At 42.2% G+C, this 19,595-nt stretch overlaps 1 protein-coding gene across 6 annotated transcripts in view; it reads right to left on the bottom strand.

The window, feature by feature from the left end:
- HIVEP2 (HIVEP zinc finger 2) overlaps window positions 1-19,595 on the bottom strand; it is a 253,631-nt gene that overhangs the window by 55,111 nt on the left and 178,925 nt on the right. The window contains exon 4 of one of the 6 annotated variants that reach the window (XM_038741903.1): window positions 12,102-12,224. The exons of the other annotated variants lie outside the window; for them this stretch is intronic. The gene's annotated coding sequence lies outside the window, so the exon portion shown is untranslated. The remainder of the gene's footprint in view (window positions 1-12,101; window positions 12,225-19,595) is intronic. 6 annotated transcript variants of the gene reach the window in all.

The following is a 19,595-nucleotide window of genomic DNA, read 5'->3' as shown; positions in this document are numbered from 1 at the left end:
GTCAATGATCTTCAAGAGCATAGTCATCATTAATAATAATAATAATAATAATGGCACTTATTAAGCGCTTACTATGTGCAAAGCACTGTTCTAAGCGCTGGGGAGGTTACAAGGTGATCAGGTTGTCCCACGTGAGGCTCACAGTCTCAATCCCCATTTTACAGATGAGGTAACTGAGGCCCAGAGAAGTTAAGTGACTTGCCCAAAGTCACACAGCTGACAATTGGCGGAACCGGGGTTTGAACCCATGACCTCTGACTCCAAAGCCCGTGCTCTTCTCCACTGAGCCACGCTGCTTCTCTAATTAGAGAGTAGCTTCTGTTTAACTGCCTTAAGTATTCCCTATGAACCTGGAGAAATTAGTGCCAAGTGTCAGGGAAACCCTCTGTGCAGAAAAAAAGCTATTTTTTTCAGCATTCTACAGCTGAAAGGAGTCTGTGAACCCTACTATCTAGGAAGCATGCTGACCAAATTAAAGTGATCAACATTTCTTCTGGAAAGCTGTCAAAGTGAGGAGCCAGTGTGCCATTCAGTCTTAAACCAAGGTCTACAGAAGGAATTTATAGCAAACTTGAAACAGAAGAGAGGTAGTTTCCCATCTTCTCCATGACTGCAGGATCTGGAACTTGGCACAGATGTCCGATCCAGCTTCTTGAACAGTTTCATCAGTGCCATGAAATAGTACTAACTACAAGGTCCTGGAGCGGGGCCAGCCTACCAGCAACTCAACCAATGCTCGGTGCAACCCAACTCCGCTGGGCTGGACACGTGCGGAGACGAATGACAGCCGGCTACCAGAGCAGCTGCCGTGTAGCACGCTGAAAAGGGACAACTATGGGAGGGTGAGTGGGGGGACAGGATAGCCCTGAAACAATTTCACAAAATAAGGCCCAGTATAGCTGCAGGAGTACAGCACAAAGAAATCAGAAATTGGATGGCTTTTTAATGGTATTTGTTAATAATAATAATAATAATAATGTTGGTATTTCTTAAGCGCTTACTATGTGCCAAGCACTGTTCTAAGCACTGGGATAGATACAAGGTCGTTAGGTTGTCCCACCTGGGGCTCACAGTCTTAATCCCCATTTTACAGATGAGGTAACTGAGGCACAGAGAAGTTAAGTGACTTGCCCAAAATCACACAGCAGACAAGTGGTGGAGCTGGGATTAAAACCCACGACATCTGACTCCCAAGCCCGAGCTATATCCACTGAGCCACACTGCTTCTCCTGTGCCAGGCACTCTACTGAGAGCTGGGGTAGATACGAGCTAATCTAGTCAGTTACAGTCCATGGCTCACAGTCTTAATCCCCACTTTATATATGAGGGGACTGAGGCACAGAGAAGTGAAATGACTTGCCCAAGGTCACACAACAGACAAATGGTATAGCCAGGATTAGAACACTGGTCCTTCTGATTCCCAGGCCCATGCTCTATCCACTAGAACACGTTGCCTGTGGAAAGACGTTGCCAACTACATCTGAAAGTGTGCCGTGTGACCTTGGGCAAGTCACTTCACTTCTTTGTGCCTCAGTTACCTCATCTGTAAAATGGGGATTAAGACTGCGAGCCCCACATGGGACAGGAACTATGTCCAACCCAACTTGCTTGTACAGTAAGTGCTTAACAAATACCATCATTATTATTATTAAAGTGAAGACATGCATTTGTATGTCCGCAGTGTTGAAAATCTTATTGGTCTTGCCGTGATCTTTTCAAGCATTTCCATGCTGCAAACAGCGATCAACTAGTGGACTCGAAACTAGTTGAGATAATTTACCATAATACATTTTATCAGCCTACGAAATTATTATGCATCACATCTAATTATTTTGGCTACACCTAAACACTGAACATCCTTTCTAATTTGTGAAAAATGATTTTCATCAACTGATGTAAAGTACCAGAAAGAACAGTATATCCAGAAAGAGGGGATTAAGAGACCTTTCTTTAATTATTTTATAACTTGAATTGTATTACAGTAAATATGCTAAAATTATCTTTAAGATTATTTTAATGAGGTCAGTTACTTTAAAAACTCCTTAATAGAAAAATTTCTTAGCAGAAAAATGGGCTTAGATAGAAAACTGTACGTGTTTATAAATTATGAACAGAAACAATTTAAGAGGCAGCATGGCCCATGGGAAGCAGTGAGGCCGAGTGGAAAGAGCATGGGCCTAATTTCTAATCCTTGCTCTGCCACTTGCTTGCTGAGCAAATCTTGGGTAAAACTTGTTAAACTTAAGTTAATCACTTACCTTTTCTGTGCCTCAGTTTACTCATCCATACAATGGGGGCTAAATCCTACTCTCTTGCCTACTTAGAGTGTGAGCCCCATGTGGGATTAAAGAGCACCGAGAAGCAGCTTGGCTTAGTCATCATCATCAATCGTATTTACTGAGCGCTTACTATGTGCAGAGTACTGTACTAAGCGCTTGGGAAGTACAAATTGGTAACATATAGAGACAGTCCCTACCCAACAGTGGGCTCACAGTCTAAAAGGGGGAGACAGAGAACAAAACCAAACATACTAACAAAATTAAATAAATAGAATAGATATGTACAAATAAAATAAGTAAATAAATAAATAGAGTAAAAAAAATATGTACAAACATATATACATATATACAGGTGCTGTGGGGATGGGAAGGAGGTAAGATGGGGGGGATGGAGAGGGGGACGAGGGGGAGAGGAAGGAAGGGGCTCAGTCTGGGAAGGCCTCCTGGAGGAGGTGAGCTCTCAGCAGGGCCTTGAAGGGAGGAAGAGAGCTAGCTTGGCGGATGGGCAGAGGGAGGGCATTCCAGGCCCGGGGGATGACGTGGGCCGGGGGTCGATGGCGGGACAGGCGAGAGCGAGGTGCGGTGAGGAGATCAGCGGTGGAGGAGCGGAGGGTGCGGGGTGGGCTGTAGAAGGAGAGAAGGGAGGTGAGGTAGGAGGGGGCGAGGTGATGGACAGCCTTGAAGCCCAGGGTGAGGAGTTTCTGCCTGATGTGCAGATTGATTGGTAGCCACTGGAGATTTTTGAGGAGGGGAGTGATATGCCCAGAGCGTTTCTGGACAAAGATAATCCGGGCAGCAGCATGAAGTATGGATTGAAGTGGAGAGAGACACGAGGATGGGAGATCAGAGAGAAGGCTGATGCAGTAGTCCAGACGGGATAGGATGAGAGCTTGAATGAGCAGGGTAGCGGTTGGGATGGAGAGGAAAGGGCGGATCTTGGCAATGTTGCGGAGCTGAGACCGGCAGGTTTTGGTCACAGCTTGGATGTGAGGGGTGAATGAGAGAGCGGAGTCGAGGATGACACCAAGGTTGCGGGCTTGTGAGACGGGAAGGATGGTAGTGCCGTCAACTGAGATGGGAAAGTCAGGGAGAGGGCAAGGTTTGGGAGGGAAGACAAGGAGTTCAGTCTTCGACATGTTGAGCTTTAGGTGGCGGGCAGACATCCAAGTGGAGACGGGCTTGGGAGACAGAGGATGTGGGTCCCGGCTCCAACATTTGTCAGCTGTGTGACTATGGGCCAGTCACTTAACTTCTCTGTGCCTCAGTTACCTCATCTGTAAAATGGGGATTAAGACTAGGAGCCCCACATGGGACAACCTGGTTACCTTGTATCTCCCCCAGCGCTTAGAACAGTGCTTGGCACATAGTAAGTGCTTAACAAATACCATCATTATTATTACTATTACTTTAGGGGCTGTGTCCAACCTGATTACCTTGTATGTATCTCAGCTCTCAGCACACTCTTGGCACACAGTAAGTGCTCAGTATATACCATAATTATTACTGCAAAGCCCTTGTTATAAAAGCAGTGTTTACATATTGCAATTAGCTTTCAAAGTTGAAAACGAATAATTATAGAACAGCAAAGTTTCCTGAAACCAGTTCCAATCAATATCCTTACTGATGACCTAGAAGAAGGAATTGAGAGTTCTGTTCTGGTCATCAAATTTACAGAGTAATTCTACATGTTTCTTGGAATCCTGTTTCTGAATTGATTTTAGAAGTACTTAGTACAGTGCTCTGCACATAGTAAGCACTCAATAAATACAATGCAATGAATTTTAGAAATAGTGCTTTCTGGCTTAATAGTTGTTTCTTTACTCACTTACATTTTAGATCATTCATTCATTCAATCATATTTATTGAGCACTTACTGTGTGCAGAGCACTGTACTAAGCGCTTGGGAAGTACAAGTTGGCAACATATAGAGACGGTCCCTACTCAACAATGGGCTCACAGTCTAGAAGGGGGAGACAGACAACAAAACAAAACATATTAATAAAATAAAATAAATAGAATAGTAAATATGTACAAGTAAAATAGAGTAATAAATATGTACAAACATATATACAGGTGCTGTGGGGAGGGGAAGGAGGTACGGCGCGGGGGACTGGGAGGGGGAGGAAGGGGAGAGGAAGGAGGGGGTTCAGTCTGGGAAGGCCTCCTGGAGGAGGTGAGCTGTCAGTAGGGCTTTGAAGGGAGGTGGAAAGTTAAGTTTAATTCCTTAAAGACTGTATAGTCCCATGCTGCTATTGCCTGCCATGTATGTCACACATGCTCAGTTAAATGGAAGTTTCTGCTTCAGAAGTTGGGAGGAAAGCCCATCTCAAAAAAGCAATGAAGAATTCTAAAGAAACATCCTAGCCTAATGGAAAGAGCACAGGACTGGGAGTCAGGAGGCTTGGGTTCTAATGCCACCTCTGGCACTTACCTGCTATGTGACCTTGGCCAAGTCACCTTACTTTTCTGGGCCTCTCACTTTCCTAATTTGCAAGATGAGAATAACATAAGATCCTTATGTCTGATATTGTACTCGCCCAAGCACACAGAACAGTGCTCTGCACAAAGCAGGTGCTCAATAAATGAATTCAATAAATAGGATTAGTGGATAGAGCACGGGATTGGGGGTCAGAGGTCATGGGTTCTAATCCCAACTCCACCACTTGTCAGCTGTGTGACTTTGTGCAAGTCACTTAATATCTCTGTGCCTCAGTTACCTTATCTGTCAAATGGGGATTAAGACTGTTAGCTCCACATGGGACAACCTGATTACTCTGTATCTCTCCCAGTGCTTAGAACAGTGCTTGGCACATAGTAAGCACTTAACAGATACCATTATCATTAACACCACTGATTGATTCATTCCTGCTCTTCCTCCTTTTTGGGCTTACAGGCCAAGGGATAGGGTCTATATTTAATATAGTAATAATTATTATTATGGCATTTGTTAAGTGCTTACTATGTACCAAGCACTGTACTAAGCACTGGGGTGGATGGATACAAGCAAATCGGGTTGGACACAGATCCTTGTCCCACGTGGGGCTCACAGTCTCGATCCCCATTTTACAGATGAGGTAACTGAGGCCCAGAGAAATGAAGTGACTTGCCCAAGGTCACACAGCAGACAAACGGGGAAGCCATAATTAGAACCCATGACTTTCTACATTTAGGGAAGTGCATTGGGGTGCACTGCCAAACTGGTGGGAACTGGAAAACATGGGAGGCAATGCCTAAGCTGAGTGAGAACATGACTGAGCATATCCAAGTGATACAAGACATTCGCAGGGTTTTCACCTGCACAACAAGGGCTGCTGCTTCTCCAGTAGCATCTACCACAGAAACACACATCCTATTTACCAGGGGCCCAACGAAGACCATGTGAGGTGTGCTTGGAGAAGCAGCAGGTGTGCCCCAGCCCCGAAGAGCTGGAAAACCCAGGTGAGGGGTAAGAGCTCCCTGCCCAACATCTCTGGTTGGGTTTTCGGCACTTATTGGGTGACTTCTGGCAGATCAATTCACCTCGCTCACTGTTTCAATTTCCCCATTTGAAAATGGCTAGGTTTACCCTGACTCTGCAAACAGTAATAATAAACACAATATTAAAAATGATGGCACTTGTTAAGAGCTTACAGTGTGCCAAGCACTGTTCTAAGCACTGAGGTAGTTACAAGTTGATCAGGTTGGACAGAGTCCCTGTCCCACCTGAGGTTCACACCCCTAATCCCCATTTTACAGATGAGGTAACTGAGGCACAGAGAAGTTAAGTGACTTGACTTGATTAACTGATTAACTTTGAGAAGCAGCATGGTCTATTGGCAAGACAGGAGGCTTGGGAGTCAGAAGACATGGGTTCTAATCCCAGCTCCGCCACTTAGAGAAGCAGCGCGGCTCAGTGGAAAGAGCCCGGGCTTTGGAGTCAGAGGTCATGGGTTTGAATCCCGACTCCGCCACATGTCAGCTGTGTGATCTTGGGCAAGTCACTTCACTTCTCTGTGCCTCAGCTCCCTCATCTGTAAAATGGGGATGAAGACTGTGAGCCCCACATGGGACAACCTGATCACCCTGTATCCTTCCCGGCGCTTAGAACAGTGCTTTGCACATAGTAAGCAAGCACTTAACAAATGCCATTATTATTATTATTGTCTGCTGTGTGACTTGGTCAAGTCACTTCACTTCTCTGGGCCTCAGTGACCTCAGCTATAAAATGGGGATTACGACTGTGAGCCCAATGTGGGACAAACTGATTACCTTGTATCTACCCCTGTGCTTAGAACAGTGCTTGGCACATAGTAAGCGCTTAACAAATTCCATAATCATTATTATTTATTACTTGCAAGTCCATCACTGGGGCACACAGAGGCACAGCACTATTTCCAGAGGAGCCATGGGCCTTCTGCGGTTCTCCTCCCACCCTGACAGTGTCGTGGTCAGTGTCTGCTGTGCTCCCCTTCCCGTGTGGCCTAGGAGCTGTGGGGATACAGAACTAGGCAGGAACCTGTCTCTGTGTGCTCTGCACACAATAAGCGCTCAATAAATACGATTGATTGATTGATTGAACCTAGCAGAGCAGGGAGTACTGATGGCTGTACATTGTACACTAGATACCAAGCCCCAGGGGGCCTGCCTGAAAGCAGGGTACTTCCAAACACCACAGCCCTGTAGCAATGTGTACCCCATCCGGGTAGCATCTTGTACCCAGGAAACAAGGTAAAATGCATTCTCCCCCACCTTTTTTATTACTTGCCTGGCTTATACCTCCACAGATTTTGACATCAGCCCACTCTTCTGCTACACAGGGAAAAGACTTTGATTGAATAAAACTTGCCATACTGGAATCTTGCCAGGGGAAAAGTGAAATAGACTGTGAGCCCACTGTTGCATAGGGACCATCTCTATGTGTTGCCAACCTGTACTTCCCAAGTGCTGAGTACAGTGCTCTGCACACAGTAAGCGCTCAATAAATACGATTGAATGAATGAATGAAATATAGACTGGAGAGTGTTTTGAGTTCTCTGAGTGCCTGTGAAGACTTTAAGCTCATTGTGGGCAGGTATTATTGTATGTGCCAACTCTGTTGGATGATGATGGTAATAGTAATAATAATAATTGTGGTATTTGTTAAGTGCTTACTATGTGCCAGGCACTGTATTAAGTGCTGGGTAGATACAGGCAAATCAGGTTGGACACAGTCCCTGCCCCACATCGGGTTCACAGCCTTAATCCCCATTTTATAGATGAGATAAGTGAGGCACAGAGAAGTGAAATGACTTGTCCAAGGTCACACAGCAGACATGTGACAGAGCTGGAATTAGGACCCAGGTCCTTCTGACTCCCAGGACTGTGCTCTACCCACTAAGCCACATATAAGAGAAGCAGCGTAGCTCAGTGGAAAGAGCCCGGGCTTTGGAGTCAGAGGTCATGGGTTCAAATCCCGGCTCCGCCACATGTCTGCTGTGTGACCTTGGGCAAGTCACTTAACTTCTCTGAGCCTCAGTTATGTCATCTGTAAAATGGGGATTAAGACTGTGAACCCCATGTGGGACAACTTGATCACCTTGTATCCCCCCCAGCGCTTAGAACAGTGCTTTGCACACAGTAAGCGCTTAACAAATGCCATTATTATTATTATTATTATTATTATTATTATAAGCACTTAGTACAGTGCTCTGCACATAATAAGTGCTCAATTAATACCACTGATGATGATGATGGAGCTATAAAAATCTAATACGATGCAGTAATTTCAATACTAGAAGAACTGATAAGGATCATGAAAGCAGAATGAATTATATAGAGTAATCTACTCCTTGGATTACTATGGAAATGACACTGAATTCAGTCAAAGAATGTCCCATCACTTTTCACAATACCATCTGGATAGCTCTCTGAGAAACATGGACATGTTTGAGGCTGTCAACAGGAAGGAGGGTCAACGGTCAGTAGGGAACTAAAACACTAACAGAGAGGAAAAGGGAGACAATCAATTCATCCTTGCTCAAGGAGAAATTTCAGCCAGCTGTTCATTTGCTTCCTTTAAACCTGAGCCATTTGGTCAGTCCCCTCAAGAGGACACTGGAAAATTGACCCAATTTGAGAAAATTAAAATAGCTGCTCAAGGAGCTCCCAAGTGACACTGAACTGTGTCTGCTGACCTTAGTGATAGAATCTCTAACTTTAATTAAGACCGAAGGAAGTCGATTAGCAAACTAGTGGGCTTTGAAAGCAAAGCAGACCAAAGGCAATGGGCAGTTTTAGAGGAAAAGCAAGTCCATAGCAAAACAATTAGCCCTAATCCACCTACAAGGAAGGAGGTCATTCCCTCCCTTTTGGAAGTGCATGAATTATTTCAGACCACTAATAAGCAACCATTCAGAATATTGTAATAGGGGCATCAGTAATCTAAAAGAATTTGCACAACTTAAGGAATGAGCCATTTATTCTCTTCTCAAAAGTGACATCAGGACACTCTGGCTTCAAATCACAGAATGACTTAGTTTTAATGTACTGTCATGTCACTTGGGTTATTTTAGAACTGTTCGTGAGGCTTTTTTTTTTTTCCTACAGAGAAAGGCTCACTTTGGAAATCTTTAAAATTAACTTCAGAGGTCTTCAAATAGCCTCTACAAGTTGGGGAGGTTAGACTTGATGGTCAGCTGTACTTTGCCTAACCCATTTCTAATCCCCACCATATTTCTGGAAATTTAAACAAGAAGCAAACCTGATTGCGTTAATCAATTTTAAATTTACTTCGTTTACAAAAAACAAAACAAAACAAGGACACTATTATCTCATAACGAGACAAACTCTCTTCAAACAAGGATCCAACTTAAAATGAAATAGTAGCTATGTTGACACCTATCTGGTTTCAGGTAGTGTTTATGCTGGCTTTTTCCAACAAGTTGAACTTCATAAATCTGCCCAAGGATACTGAAAAATATATTCCAGATTGCAAGCTCCTTGTGGGTAGAGAACATGTCTACCAGATCTATTATACTGTACCCTCCTAAGTGCTTAATACAGTGTTCTACACGCAGTAAGCGCTTGAACTATGGGCAGAGCACTGTACTCGGTGGTCAATAAATTGATTGATTAAAAACTTTCCCTTTCTTGCCAACACCTGTGTTCCCAGAAGAACACCCAGTTAGAGCTGTCACTATAAACTACCTACAGGAATGATTGGGTAGGTTTGTACCCAACATATATGCTCATTTATTCACTCAATCATACTTACTGAGCACTTACTGTGTGCAGAGCACTGTACTAAGTGCTTGGAAAGTACAATACAGCAACAAAGAGAGATAATACCTGCCCACAACGGGTTACAGTTTTGGGGGGGGGGGGGGGAAGACAGACTTCAAAACAAGTAAACAGGCATCAATATAAATAGAATTATAGATATATTCATATATACATAAGTGCCGAGGGGTGGGGGGGCGGGGGGGCAGAGCAAAGGGAGTGAGTAGAAGTGACACAAAAAGGAAGGGGAGTTGAGGAAAAGGGGGCTGAATCTGGGAAGACCTCTTGGAGGAGGTGTGCCAAAGGCATCTACATGGAATCTTAAAAAGTCACCTATATTCACTTCCTAAATGGAACCTTTGTTTAAATTTTAAGGACCTTATTTAACATTAAATTGCCATTGGATAACATTGATCATTGTGGACATACATTAAGTATCAATTACTAAGTATGCCAAGTGTGAGACATAAATTTAATAATATGACACTCTATGTTGTCTTATATGATTCATTCTCCTCAAAGGAACCCCACCTAATTCCACAGCAGTAAAATCAATCTCATATACTTCAAAAGTCAAAACTTTGGCCTTCAATTGCAAATGTACCCAATATTTTAAGAAGTTGGTAAAAGTATTTTGAGGAAAATGTGTGAAATTAAGCACAATGTTCCAATGATGGTATATCCAAAGAGACTTTTAAATGTCTAAAGCCTAAAGAATCATTTCACTTTATTTTAATCCGATAACAATAATCTCCCAGGACCCCTAAACCTAGGCTTTCTAAACCATGAAAAAATGATCTGATATTCTCAAGAAACTACTTTCCCCCTCTAGACTGTGAACTGGTTATGGGCAGGGAATCTGTCTACCAACTAGGTTATATTGTACTCTCCCAAGAACTTAGTATAATACTCTGCATACCGTAAGAGCTCAATAAATATGTATTGACTGATTTAGTGAATCCTTAATTTTATCTTTCAGGACTGTACAGGAATGCCTCCCTAGTATCATCGTTGTAAGTATTGTTTTATTTTTATATTATCTGCTAGGGAATTAATGCATTTAAAGTCACACAGCATTCTACAAAGACACTGTTTGGTTACTACCTTCCTAATGTAATTCAAGAAATCTCACACTTCAGTGTTGAAGCCACTGTGTATTATCTCAGTTCAAATATTTCCTGAATATTTGGTGTAATTGTATCACCCAACATCATGAGCTTAAATATGCCAGTAATAGATACTGGGGTGCCCAGAATTCCATGTAAGCAAGCCATGAAAACCAATAATTTGAATACTAAACTGGACAATTTTCCATCTCGGTCTCCACCATCTCAACCAAGCTTTGCAAGCACTGCTGTGTTCTAGTATATGAGGTCTGAAATAATTTAAAACATACAGTAGTACTAAAATGTTTATCTTAAGTTTTTAAAAACATTTTGCATGTGTGTATACAATATCTTTTGTCTTCTGAAAAAAATTTGCCTGAGATCTAATTACATTTATTCTCACGAGGAAATTAGATTGGCTTAATTTAGTTTCACTTAAAGTTGCATTTTTCAAAAACCTAACTACTGTTAAACCAGGAATACTTGCATTTTGCTTATGTCATGTTCTAGGTCAAGGTGGTCCTGAGGACATGATTACGGAGCACACAATAAAGCACAACAAAACACCCAATTATTTCCACTGGTTGATAGATTCCTGTCTCTAGACTTTAAGCTCAATGTGGGCAGGGAATGTGTCTGTTTATTGTTATATTGAACTCTCCCAAGTGTTTAGTACAGCATTCTGCACACAGTAAGTGTGCTATAAATAAGACTGACTGAATGACTGCCTCCAAAGAGGACTTACAAGCTGCGAAGGAGAGACAGGCCCAGAAAAAGCCTGCCATTCAGCAGACTCATTTGCATTTCCCCAAACAGTGAATCAGAAAAAGTAGAAGGGGGTGAAAAACCTTTCCTCAACACAGTTCAAGGAAGGGGGAACAGCAGCCACTGCATCTTCCACCTTGCAAAGGAGTAACAGCTGGAAAAGCAAAGGGTTAGTCGAAGTACCATTCAGTTTGCTCTGCACTGGAAACCAACTTGCTTCCATCGATTCAGCCTTGGACATCCCCAGGTCATTCTCAATCCTACTGAACTGTCAACCAAACTGTCTGGTGTGGAGAAAATTGTGATAGACCATGCTCCAGACATGCTCCTGGGAGCCAACATGGAACTCTGGGTTGATGATGTGTCCACCAAATTGGAGGGCACCACCTAAATTTTCCAGCAGAGGAAAATTTTAATGCAACCACACCATCATTGGAAATGCCTTGCTAAAAGGTTTACAAATTCTACTTTCTTTGACAAATGTTGTGCATTTTTTTTAAACCCTCCAACCCTCCACCCCCTCCACACCCAAAACCCAAACAAGACCTAGAAGGCCAGAATGGGCTCTGGAGACTAGCTGACTGGATCCACCCAGTTCCAAACCAAAGGTAACAGCGATGTTCCAATCTATGTATGGTTGTTAGATTTGGACCTACCAACCTGCCATTTTAAAAAACAAAACTTAATAAAACAGAAAAATAAGTGAATAACTTACTCACTGAACTCCTCAAAGCACGGCCCCTTGTTCCAAAACAAATGAAATACAAGAACAAGATCTAGTCCCCGGGGGTGAAGAGTTCAACTGGCTGAGGTTAGATTATTGCAACTAAACCAGTCTCTGAAAAAGAAACACCACATAATAAGGCAATATTTGGGAGAGGGTAGAGTCATATGCAAAGAGCCAAAATATACCAACAGTAAGGAGAGAAACTGAGTAGGGTGATGACGGAGTCTATCTGTGGTCCAGTTTATTTTGGAGCTTAGTTTCTAAAATATTGGGAGGCACAGTCTTGCAGTGGTACTTTAACTAAGGCTCAGTTAGGCTTTCCATCACAAACCTCTAATTTGGGCATTTTAATATCTAGGTGGTTTCAATGTCAATTGAGTTTACCGATTGCCTAAGTTCACAGATGGTAGGGATTTGTTTTATATTTTAAACAAAATGATGGTTTAAATCCAGTAGGCTGTTGTTAAGTCAATAAGTTCACCAGGCGTGAGTTTATGATTTCTGAAATGGACCAGATGAGGCGTTTTCGTTTATGAGGCTCAATTTTCCTTTAGTGAGACTTCTCAAAGTGAGTTCTGTAATGTGGAATACCTCCTATTACCAGCAGTCTCTAAAAATAATATTGATGAGCAAAGGGCTATACCAATCTTTGAGGGAAAAAACATAGTTACAGCTAGCCTTTATTAACCTATCTCTTGTATTTACTAGAGCAAATGCTGAGTGCAAGAGTTTTAGAACTGATTAAAAACTCCGTTGGCATATATAAATTAATTTATAGTACTCACAGGCTTACACATGTACAAACTATCATGTGTATACAAACTATATTTGTATAAAAGGTACATATACATAATATGCGATGCATATGAAAGATAAGCATATAATACATATGCATCATATATTATCTATCTACACAGATAGATAGAATGGGGCAACTATATAGCTATTTTTTTGTTTTCTCCTTTCCATTTCAATTCACAAACAACCTCCCACTCTTTTCTGAATTTGTGTGTTTGAGTTACTCAGTATCCAGTGAGATATTTTCCTTGACTGCTGATACTAATGAAGGTAACTATGTTTTCAGTAAGAACAACAGCAAAATGTCTCGATGACTGAAGAGATGGAAAATTCAGGAATCTCCAAAGGGAGCACATAGGGATGTGTCAATTCCACTCAGATGGTGTGGGGCCTTTCCCTTCTCCTTTGCCCTAATTCAGTGTCTGAAGCAGGAATGTGTGTTTGCATTGCTTCAGAAAACAGATGCTTCCTGGTCAAGAGTCCCTGAACTCCAGAGTAAATAGCGTATGCCGCATACTCCATCCTTCTAAGAGTGTGGGACAGCTTTGAGGTGATCCAGCTCAAACCACACAGGTTTCCATTTGGGGGAATCTCCACAGGGGGATGGGATGGTGTGTGAGACTGTAATTTCTCACCACTTCTCTAAATTGGGAATTGGCCAGGCTTAGGCTGAATCCTTGAATGGTAGCTGGAATCTCCCTGAGGCTGCCCCAGGCCAACTCCTGGCGGATACAGGATAACAATAATAATAATAATATAATAAGAATAATAATAGTAGTATTTGTTAAGCACTTAGTATGTACCAGGCAATGTACTGGGGGGATACTGTTTCTGTCCCACATGGGGCTCACAGTCTTATTCCTCATTTAAGAGACGAGGTAACTGGGGCACAGAGAAGTGAAGTAACTTGTCCAAGGTCATGCAGCAGACAAGTGGCAGAGTTTAGCCACCATGAGATTCTAGCCCCAATATGAGCTCAATAAGAGCTACTCATGCCAGCTGCTGCTATGCCACTACACTCTATCACTACTAGCATATAGCAACTGGCCCACCCCCAAAACGGGGTTATATATATTTGGGGTTATGTATCATGCACCTTGAGAAGAGATCCAGCCAGTGTGGCTCAGCCCTCCTCACACTAAGGATGGGGAGAACTCAGCTCCTAAACAGAAGGCACAATCTTCAAATTCTAATTGTCTTTTAAGATTTCTAGACTGTGAGCCCGTCTTCTAGACTGTGAGCCCTTTGTTGGGTAGGGACCGTCTTTATATTCATTCAATCGTATTTATTGAGCACTTACTGTGTGCAGAGCACTCTACATGTTGCCAACTTGTACTTCCCAAGTGCTTAGTACAGTGTTCTGCACACAGTAAGCGCTCAATAAATACGACTGAATGAATGAATGAATGAGCCCATTGTTGGGTAGGGACCGTCTCTACGTGTTGCCGACTTGCATTTCCCAAGCGCTTAGTACAGTGCTCTGCACACAGTAAGCACTCAATAAATACGATTGAATGAATGAATGAATAGTATTAAGAGATTATGTAATATTCTCAAGCATTGTATTAAGTTTCACATGTCTGCTTCATCCTCATTACCCAATAATGCAAGTAAAGGTTGGAGAAGTCTTCTTTTATATTCAGTAAACTGCACAGCAGCTGATACTTAAATCAGCCTGAGTACTTTCAAATATAATGATCAAATAGAATATTAACCTTTGTATTGTAGTTACAATCAATCAATCAATGGTATTTATTGAGAATTTACTGTGTGCACCATATGAAGTGCTTGGGAGAGTACAATATAAGAGTTGGTAGACATGCTCCCTGGGACAATAAAAGCACTTAGACCTTGAAGACTGATAAGCTTCCAATCATTTTGCTAAAAATTGAGACCCATACCTGTATGATTTTTGTCAGTCTATCCGACCTGATTTCATTGAGTGCTTTTGCAGAGTGATGGTCATATGCCTGACTTATGTGTATTCTCCCAAGTGCTTCACACTCAGTAGCTGCTCAGGAAATACCAGTGATGGGGATAATGGTTAGATGTATTGAAGGAAATATTATTAAATGCAATACAGTTCCTTTTTTTCACCGAGGTAAGTCTGGAATACTCACTGTTCTCTATCTACACGCACTCCCTTGTTGAACTCATTCACTCCCACGGCTTCAACTATCATCTCTACGCTGATGACACCCAAATCTACATCTCTGCCTCTGCTCTCTCTCCCTCCCTTCAAGCTCAGGTCTCCTCTGGCCTTCAGAACTTCTCCATCTGGGTGTCTGCCCGCCATCTAAAACTCAATATGTCCAAGACTAAACTCCTTTTCTTTCCTCCCAAACCCTGCCCTCTCCCTGACTTTCACGTCACTGTTGACGGCACTACCATCCTTCCCATCTCACAAGCCCGCAACCATGGTGTGAACCTCGACTCCACTCTCTCGTTCACCGCACACATCCAATCCGTCACCAAAACCTGCCGGTCTCACCTCCGCAACATCGCCAAGATCCGCCCTTTCCTCTCCATCCAAACCACTACCTTTCTGGTTCAATCTCTCATCCTATCCCAACTGGATTACTGCATCAGCCTCCTCTCTGATCTCCCATCCTCCTGTCTCTCCCCACTTCAGTCTACACTTCACGCTGCTGCCCGGATCATCTTTGTGCGGAAACGCTCCGGGCATGTTAATCCCCTCCTCAAAAATCTCCAGTGGCTGCCAGTCAACCTACACATCAACCAAATATTCCTCACTCTCAGCTTCAAGTCTCTCCATCACCTCGCCCCCTCCTACCTCACCTCCCTTCTCCCCTTCTCCAGCCCAGCCCGCACCCTCTGCTCCTCTGCCGTTAACCTCCTCACTGTACCTCATTTTCGCCTGTCCCGCCATCGACCCCCGGCCCACATCCTCCCCCTGGCCTGGAATGCCCTCCCTCCACACATCCACCAAGTTAGCTCTCTTCCTCCCTTCAAAGCCCTACTGAGAGCTCACCTCCTCCAGGAGGCCTTCCCAGACTGAGTCTTCTTTTTCCTCTCCTCCTCCCCATCCCCCCTGCCCTAACTCCTTCCCCTCCCCACAGCACCTGTATATATGTTTGTACAGATTTAATACTCTATTTTATTTGTACATATTTACTGTTCTATTTATTTTGTTAATGATGTGCATCTAGCTTTATTTCTATTTATTCTGATGGCTTGACACCTGTCCACATGTTTTCTTTTGTTGTCTGTCTCCCCCTTCTAGACTGTGAGCCCGTTGTTGGGTAAGGACCGTCTCTAATGTTGCCAACTTGTACTTCCCAAACGCTTAGTACAGTGCTCTGCACACAGTAAGCGCTCAATAAATATGATTGAATGAATCATCATCATCATCATCAATCATCATCAATCGTATTTATTGAGCGCTTACTATGTGCAGAGCACTGTACTAAGCGCTTGGGAAGTACAAATTGGCAACATATAAAGACAGTCCCTACCCAACATGGGGCTCACAGTCTAAAAGGGGGAGACAGAGAACAAAACCAAATATACTCACAAAATAAAATAAATATATTTTATTATATATATATAAATATATTTATTGTATATTATATATATATAATAAATATATTTATTTATTATAAGTAAAATAAAAAATTAAAAAAAACCCACAATGAGTTTATAGTCTAGAGGACATAAGTTCATTCAATTTTTACAGATCCCTGGGGGTGGAGATTTGGTTTTGGAATGAATGAATGGAATATGCCCACACAGTGTGACTAGGCAAAGATTTATGCCAATATCTGCTTGACCTACACAGATGATAACCTGGATTTTTTTTTTAAATGGCAAATATTAGCCACAGGTCTGGTAATTTTAACACTTGCAAGACCGCATATTTTGCATGATATCTAAGCCTACGTTTATTTTCTCATGCTAATGCCAACCCGCATTAAAATTATCTGTGCCCAAGAGTTTCAACCATTTTCTATTTGTTTTGAAAGATTTAAATGCTTCATCAGTTCAATCCTGAATTATTCAGCTTGGCTGTCTAAATTCAATTAATTAGATAATTGATAAATTTCCATTCCATTTTGTCTTATATACAGGCAGTTCTATTTCCTATTCCCTCTATTCCCACTTCTTCAATTTCTTTACTATTTGACTATTGTTTGATTGGACTTCTTGTTCAAAGGTGATTGAAAGCTCCAGTTGCTCTTGGTATCAGAGGACAAGGGCACAGAGATAAAACCAAACCAAACAAAAAAAAAAACCCCAAAACCTCCCACAAAACCTCCATAAAATCTAAATCTCAAATTTTATCAATCAAAAGGAGAGAAAGGAGAGGGAGAGAATGGAGTTGGAGTTCAGACAGAAATTATGAGGTGCGGAAGAGTCACACAGCTTTTCCTTAAATTTCAAAATCATTTGGAGGGCAGTATTCACCTAACATTTCATATTTAATTTGGATAACAGGATACACACAATTCTATAAATTTTTCATCATCCCCAACCTTTTCAAACCATGAGAAGTACGTATTTATATTTAGGAAAATTATGTTGGGGAAAATCAATGTGGAAAATGCGTTTCTCTGTTTACAATTTTTTTAAAAAAATCTAATTTCTTGTTCCTTATGTAAACAAATGCTGGCATATTCAAAGAACAATACGTCAAGAAATTTTCCTCTGGAAAACTTCTCTGTCCTCATTAGCTCTGTCTGTGTGCATGAGTGTGTGATCTGATAGCATTCCACAATAGAATGACCTCAGAGGTACTGAGACACATCTTCCTTAAAAATCAACACACACAAAAAAATCTCCTCTTTCAATACACAGATTACTGCAAGATTATTGAAAGCAAAATGATTATTTAGGATTAATTTAAGACACCTGAGTTCATAACTATGAAGAGTTGGAAATGCTATTTACTTTTCCAGCCCTTTAATTTTTGCAACACTTAAATTTTATAGATGTAACAAGCTCCTTTCCCCCCTTCCCCTGCCACATACTGTGACTATCTTCAAAACTGTCAGATTGAGAAAAGAGCAGAAAAAAAGGCTATTATTTTGGCATCTTGGAAAAAGACCAGGCAGCCACAGAGAAATTTCAGTGACGTGAGGAAATTTAATAGTTGATTTTTTAAAAAAGTTAATGATTAAATGCCAAATGGATATTTTGAGGGCAGCAGGAATTAGTGGATAGATTTAAAACAAAGATTTCACAACAATGATTTTAACACCTTACTTGGAAAGCAGTAGTTGACCAGATCCTAACTCCATCCTGATAGCCTATGTCTTCAAGACTATGAAATTCGATTATTTCCTTCATATCCTGCAGCTAAACAACTTCTAGGTTAGAGTGCAGTCTCAGGCTCCCTCAACAGTATTCCTTTCTGTGTTTAAAATATAGCTGCTCACTTGGTAGGACCATGACTCTTAGTGACTTCTTACAACAACTGCGGTACTTGCACAGTTTTTCAGGCAGGGAGGACAGTATCATCATCATCATCATCATCTTCATCAATGGTGCTTATTGAGCACTTATTGTATGCAAAGCACCGTACTAAGCGCTTGGGAGAGTACACTATAACAGAGTTGGTAGACGCGCTCCCTGCCCACAATGAGATTACAGTCTAGAGGGGAAGAGCATAAACTATCCTGACACTCCCATGATTGGAGAAAGAATCAGAGGAGAATTCAAGATAGTGACATCACTGCTTGCACCTTGCCAGCCGGCACCAGAGTCCTCAGAGTACCTAAGGATTGGGGTCTTCATACTACAGTGGGGAATGGGGTCTCCAAAGCATGAGACGGAGATAGGTATGGGCTGGGGGGCTAGGATGCAAAGGAGGACTGGAATCTCCATGGCTCCCAGTGGTCTTCTTGAGTGGTAGTTTGAAGTCTGTGAGCCTGTTGTTGGGTAGGGACCGTCTCTATATGTTGCGACTTGTACTTCCCAAGCGCTTAGTACAGTGGTCTGCAAACAGTAAGCGCTCAATAAATATGACTGACTGAATGAATGAATGAATGGAGCTGCGGCTGCCCAGGTGATAGAACATGTATCTACCTGGGGTAGATACAAGGTAATCAGAATGTCCCACATGGAGCTCATGGTCTTAATCCCCATCTAACAGATGAGGTAACTGAGGCACAGAGAAGTGACTTGCCCAAAGTCAAACAGCTGACAAGCAGCAGAGTGGGATTAGAACCCACGACCTCTGACTCCCAAGCCCGTGCTCTTTCCACTAAGCCACGCTGCTTCTCTAAGCTCATCCCCATGCTCCAAAGAAAGTCACAGACCCCATTCCCACATCCTCCCCCTAACCTGGAACTTCCTTTCCTTCCATCTATGCCAGACCACCACTACTACTAAAAGCACTACTAAAGTCACACATCCTCCAAGATATCTTGCCCGATCAAGTCTTCTTTTCCCCCTGTTGCTCTCCCGTCTCTGTCACCTATGCAGTTTGATCTGTGACCTTTGGACATTTGATATTTGCCCCACCCACAATCCCACAGCACTTTGTGCATATCTTTAAATGACATATTGTAAATGACTTATTCATTCATATTAATGTCTGTCTCCTAGACTCTAAGTTCACTATGGGCAAGGAATGCGTCTACTAATTATGTGTGTTCTCCCAAGCTCTTAGTACAGTGCTCTGCACATGGTAAGCACTCAATAAATAAAATTGATTGAATTACT

The sequence above is a fragment of the Tachyglossus aculeatus genome, chromosome 2 (assembly GCF_015852505.1).
Source record: "Tachyglossus aculeatus isolate mTacAcu1 chromosome 2, mTacAcu1.pri, whole genome shotgun sequence".
In the NCBI taxonomy this organism is placed as follows: Eukaryota; Metazoa; Chordata; class Mammalia; order Monotremata; family Tachyglossidae; genus Tachyglossus; species Tachyglossus aculeatus.
Note: the sequence above shows the minus strand (reverse complement) of the source record. Positions and strands in the feature narration are given on the sequence as shown.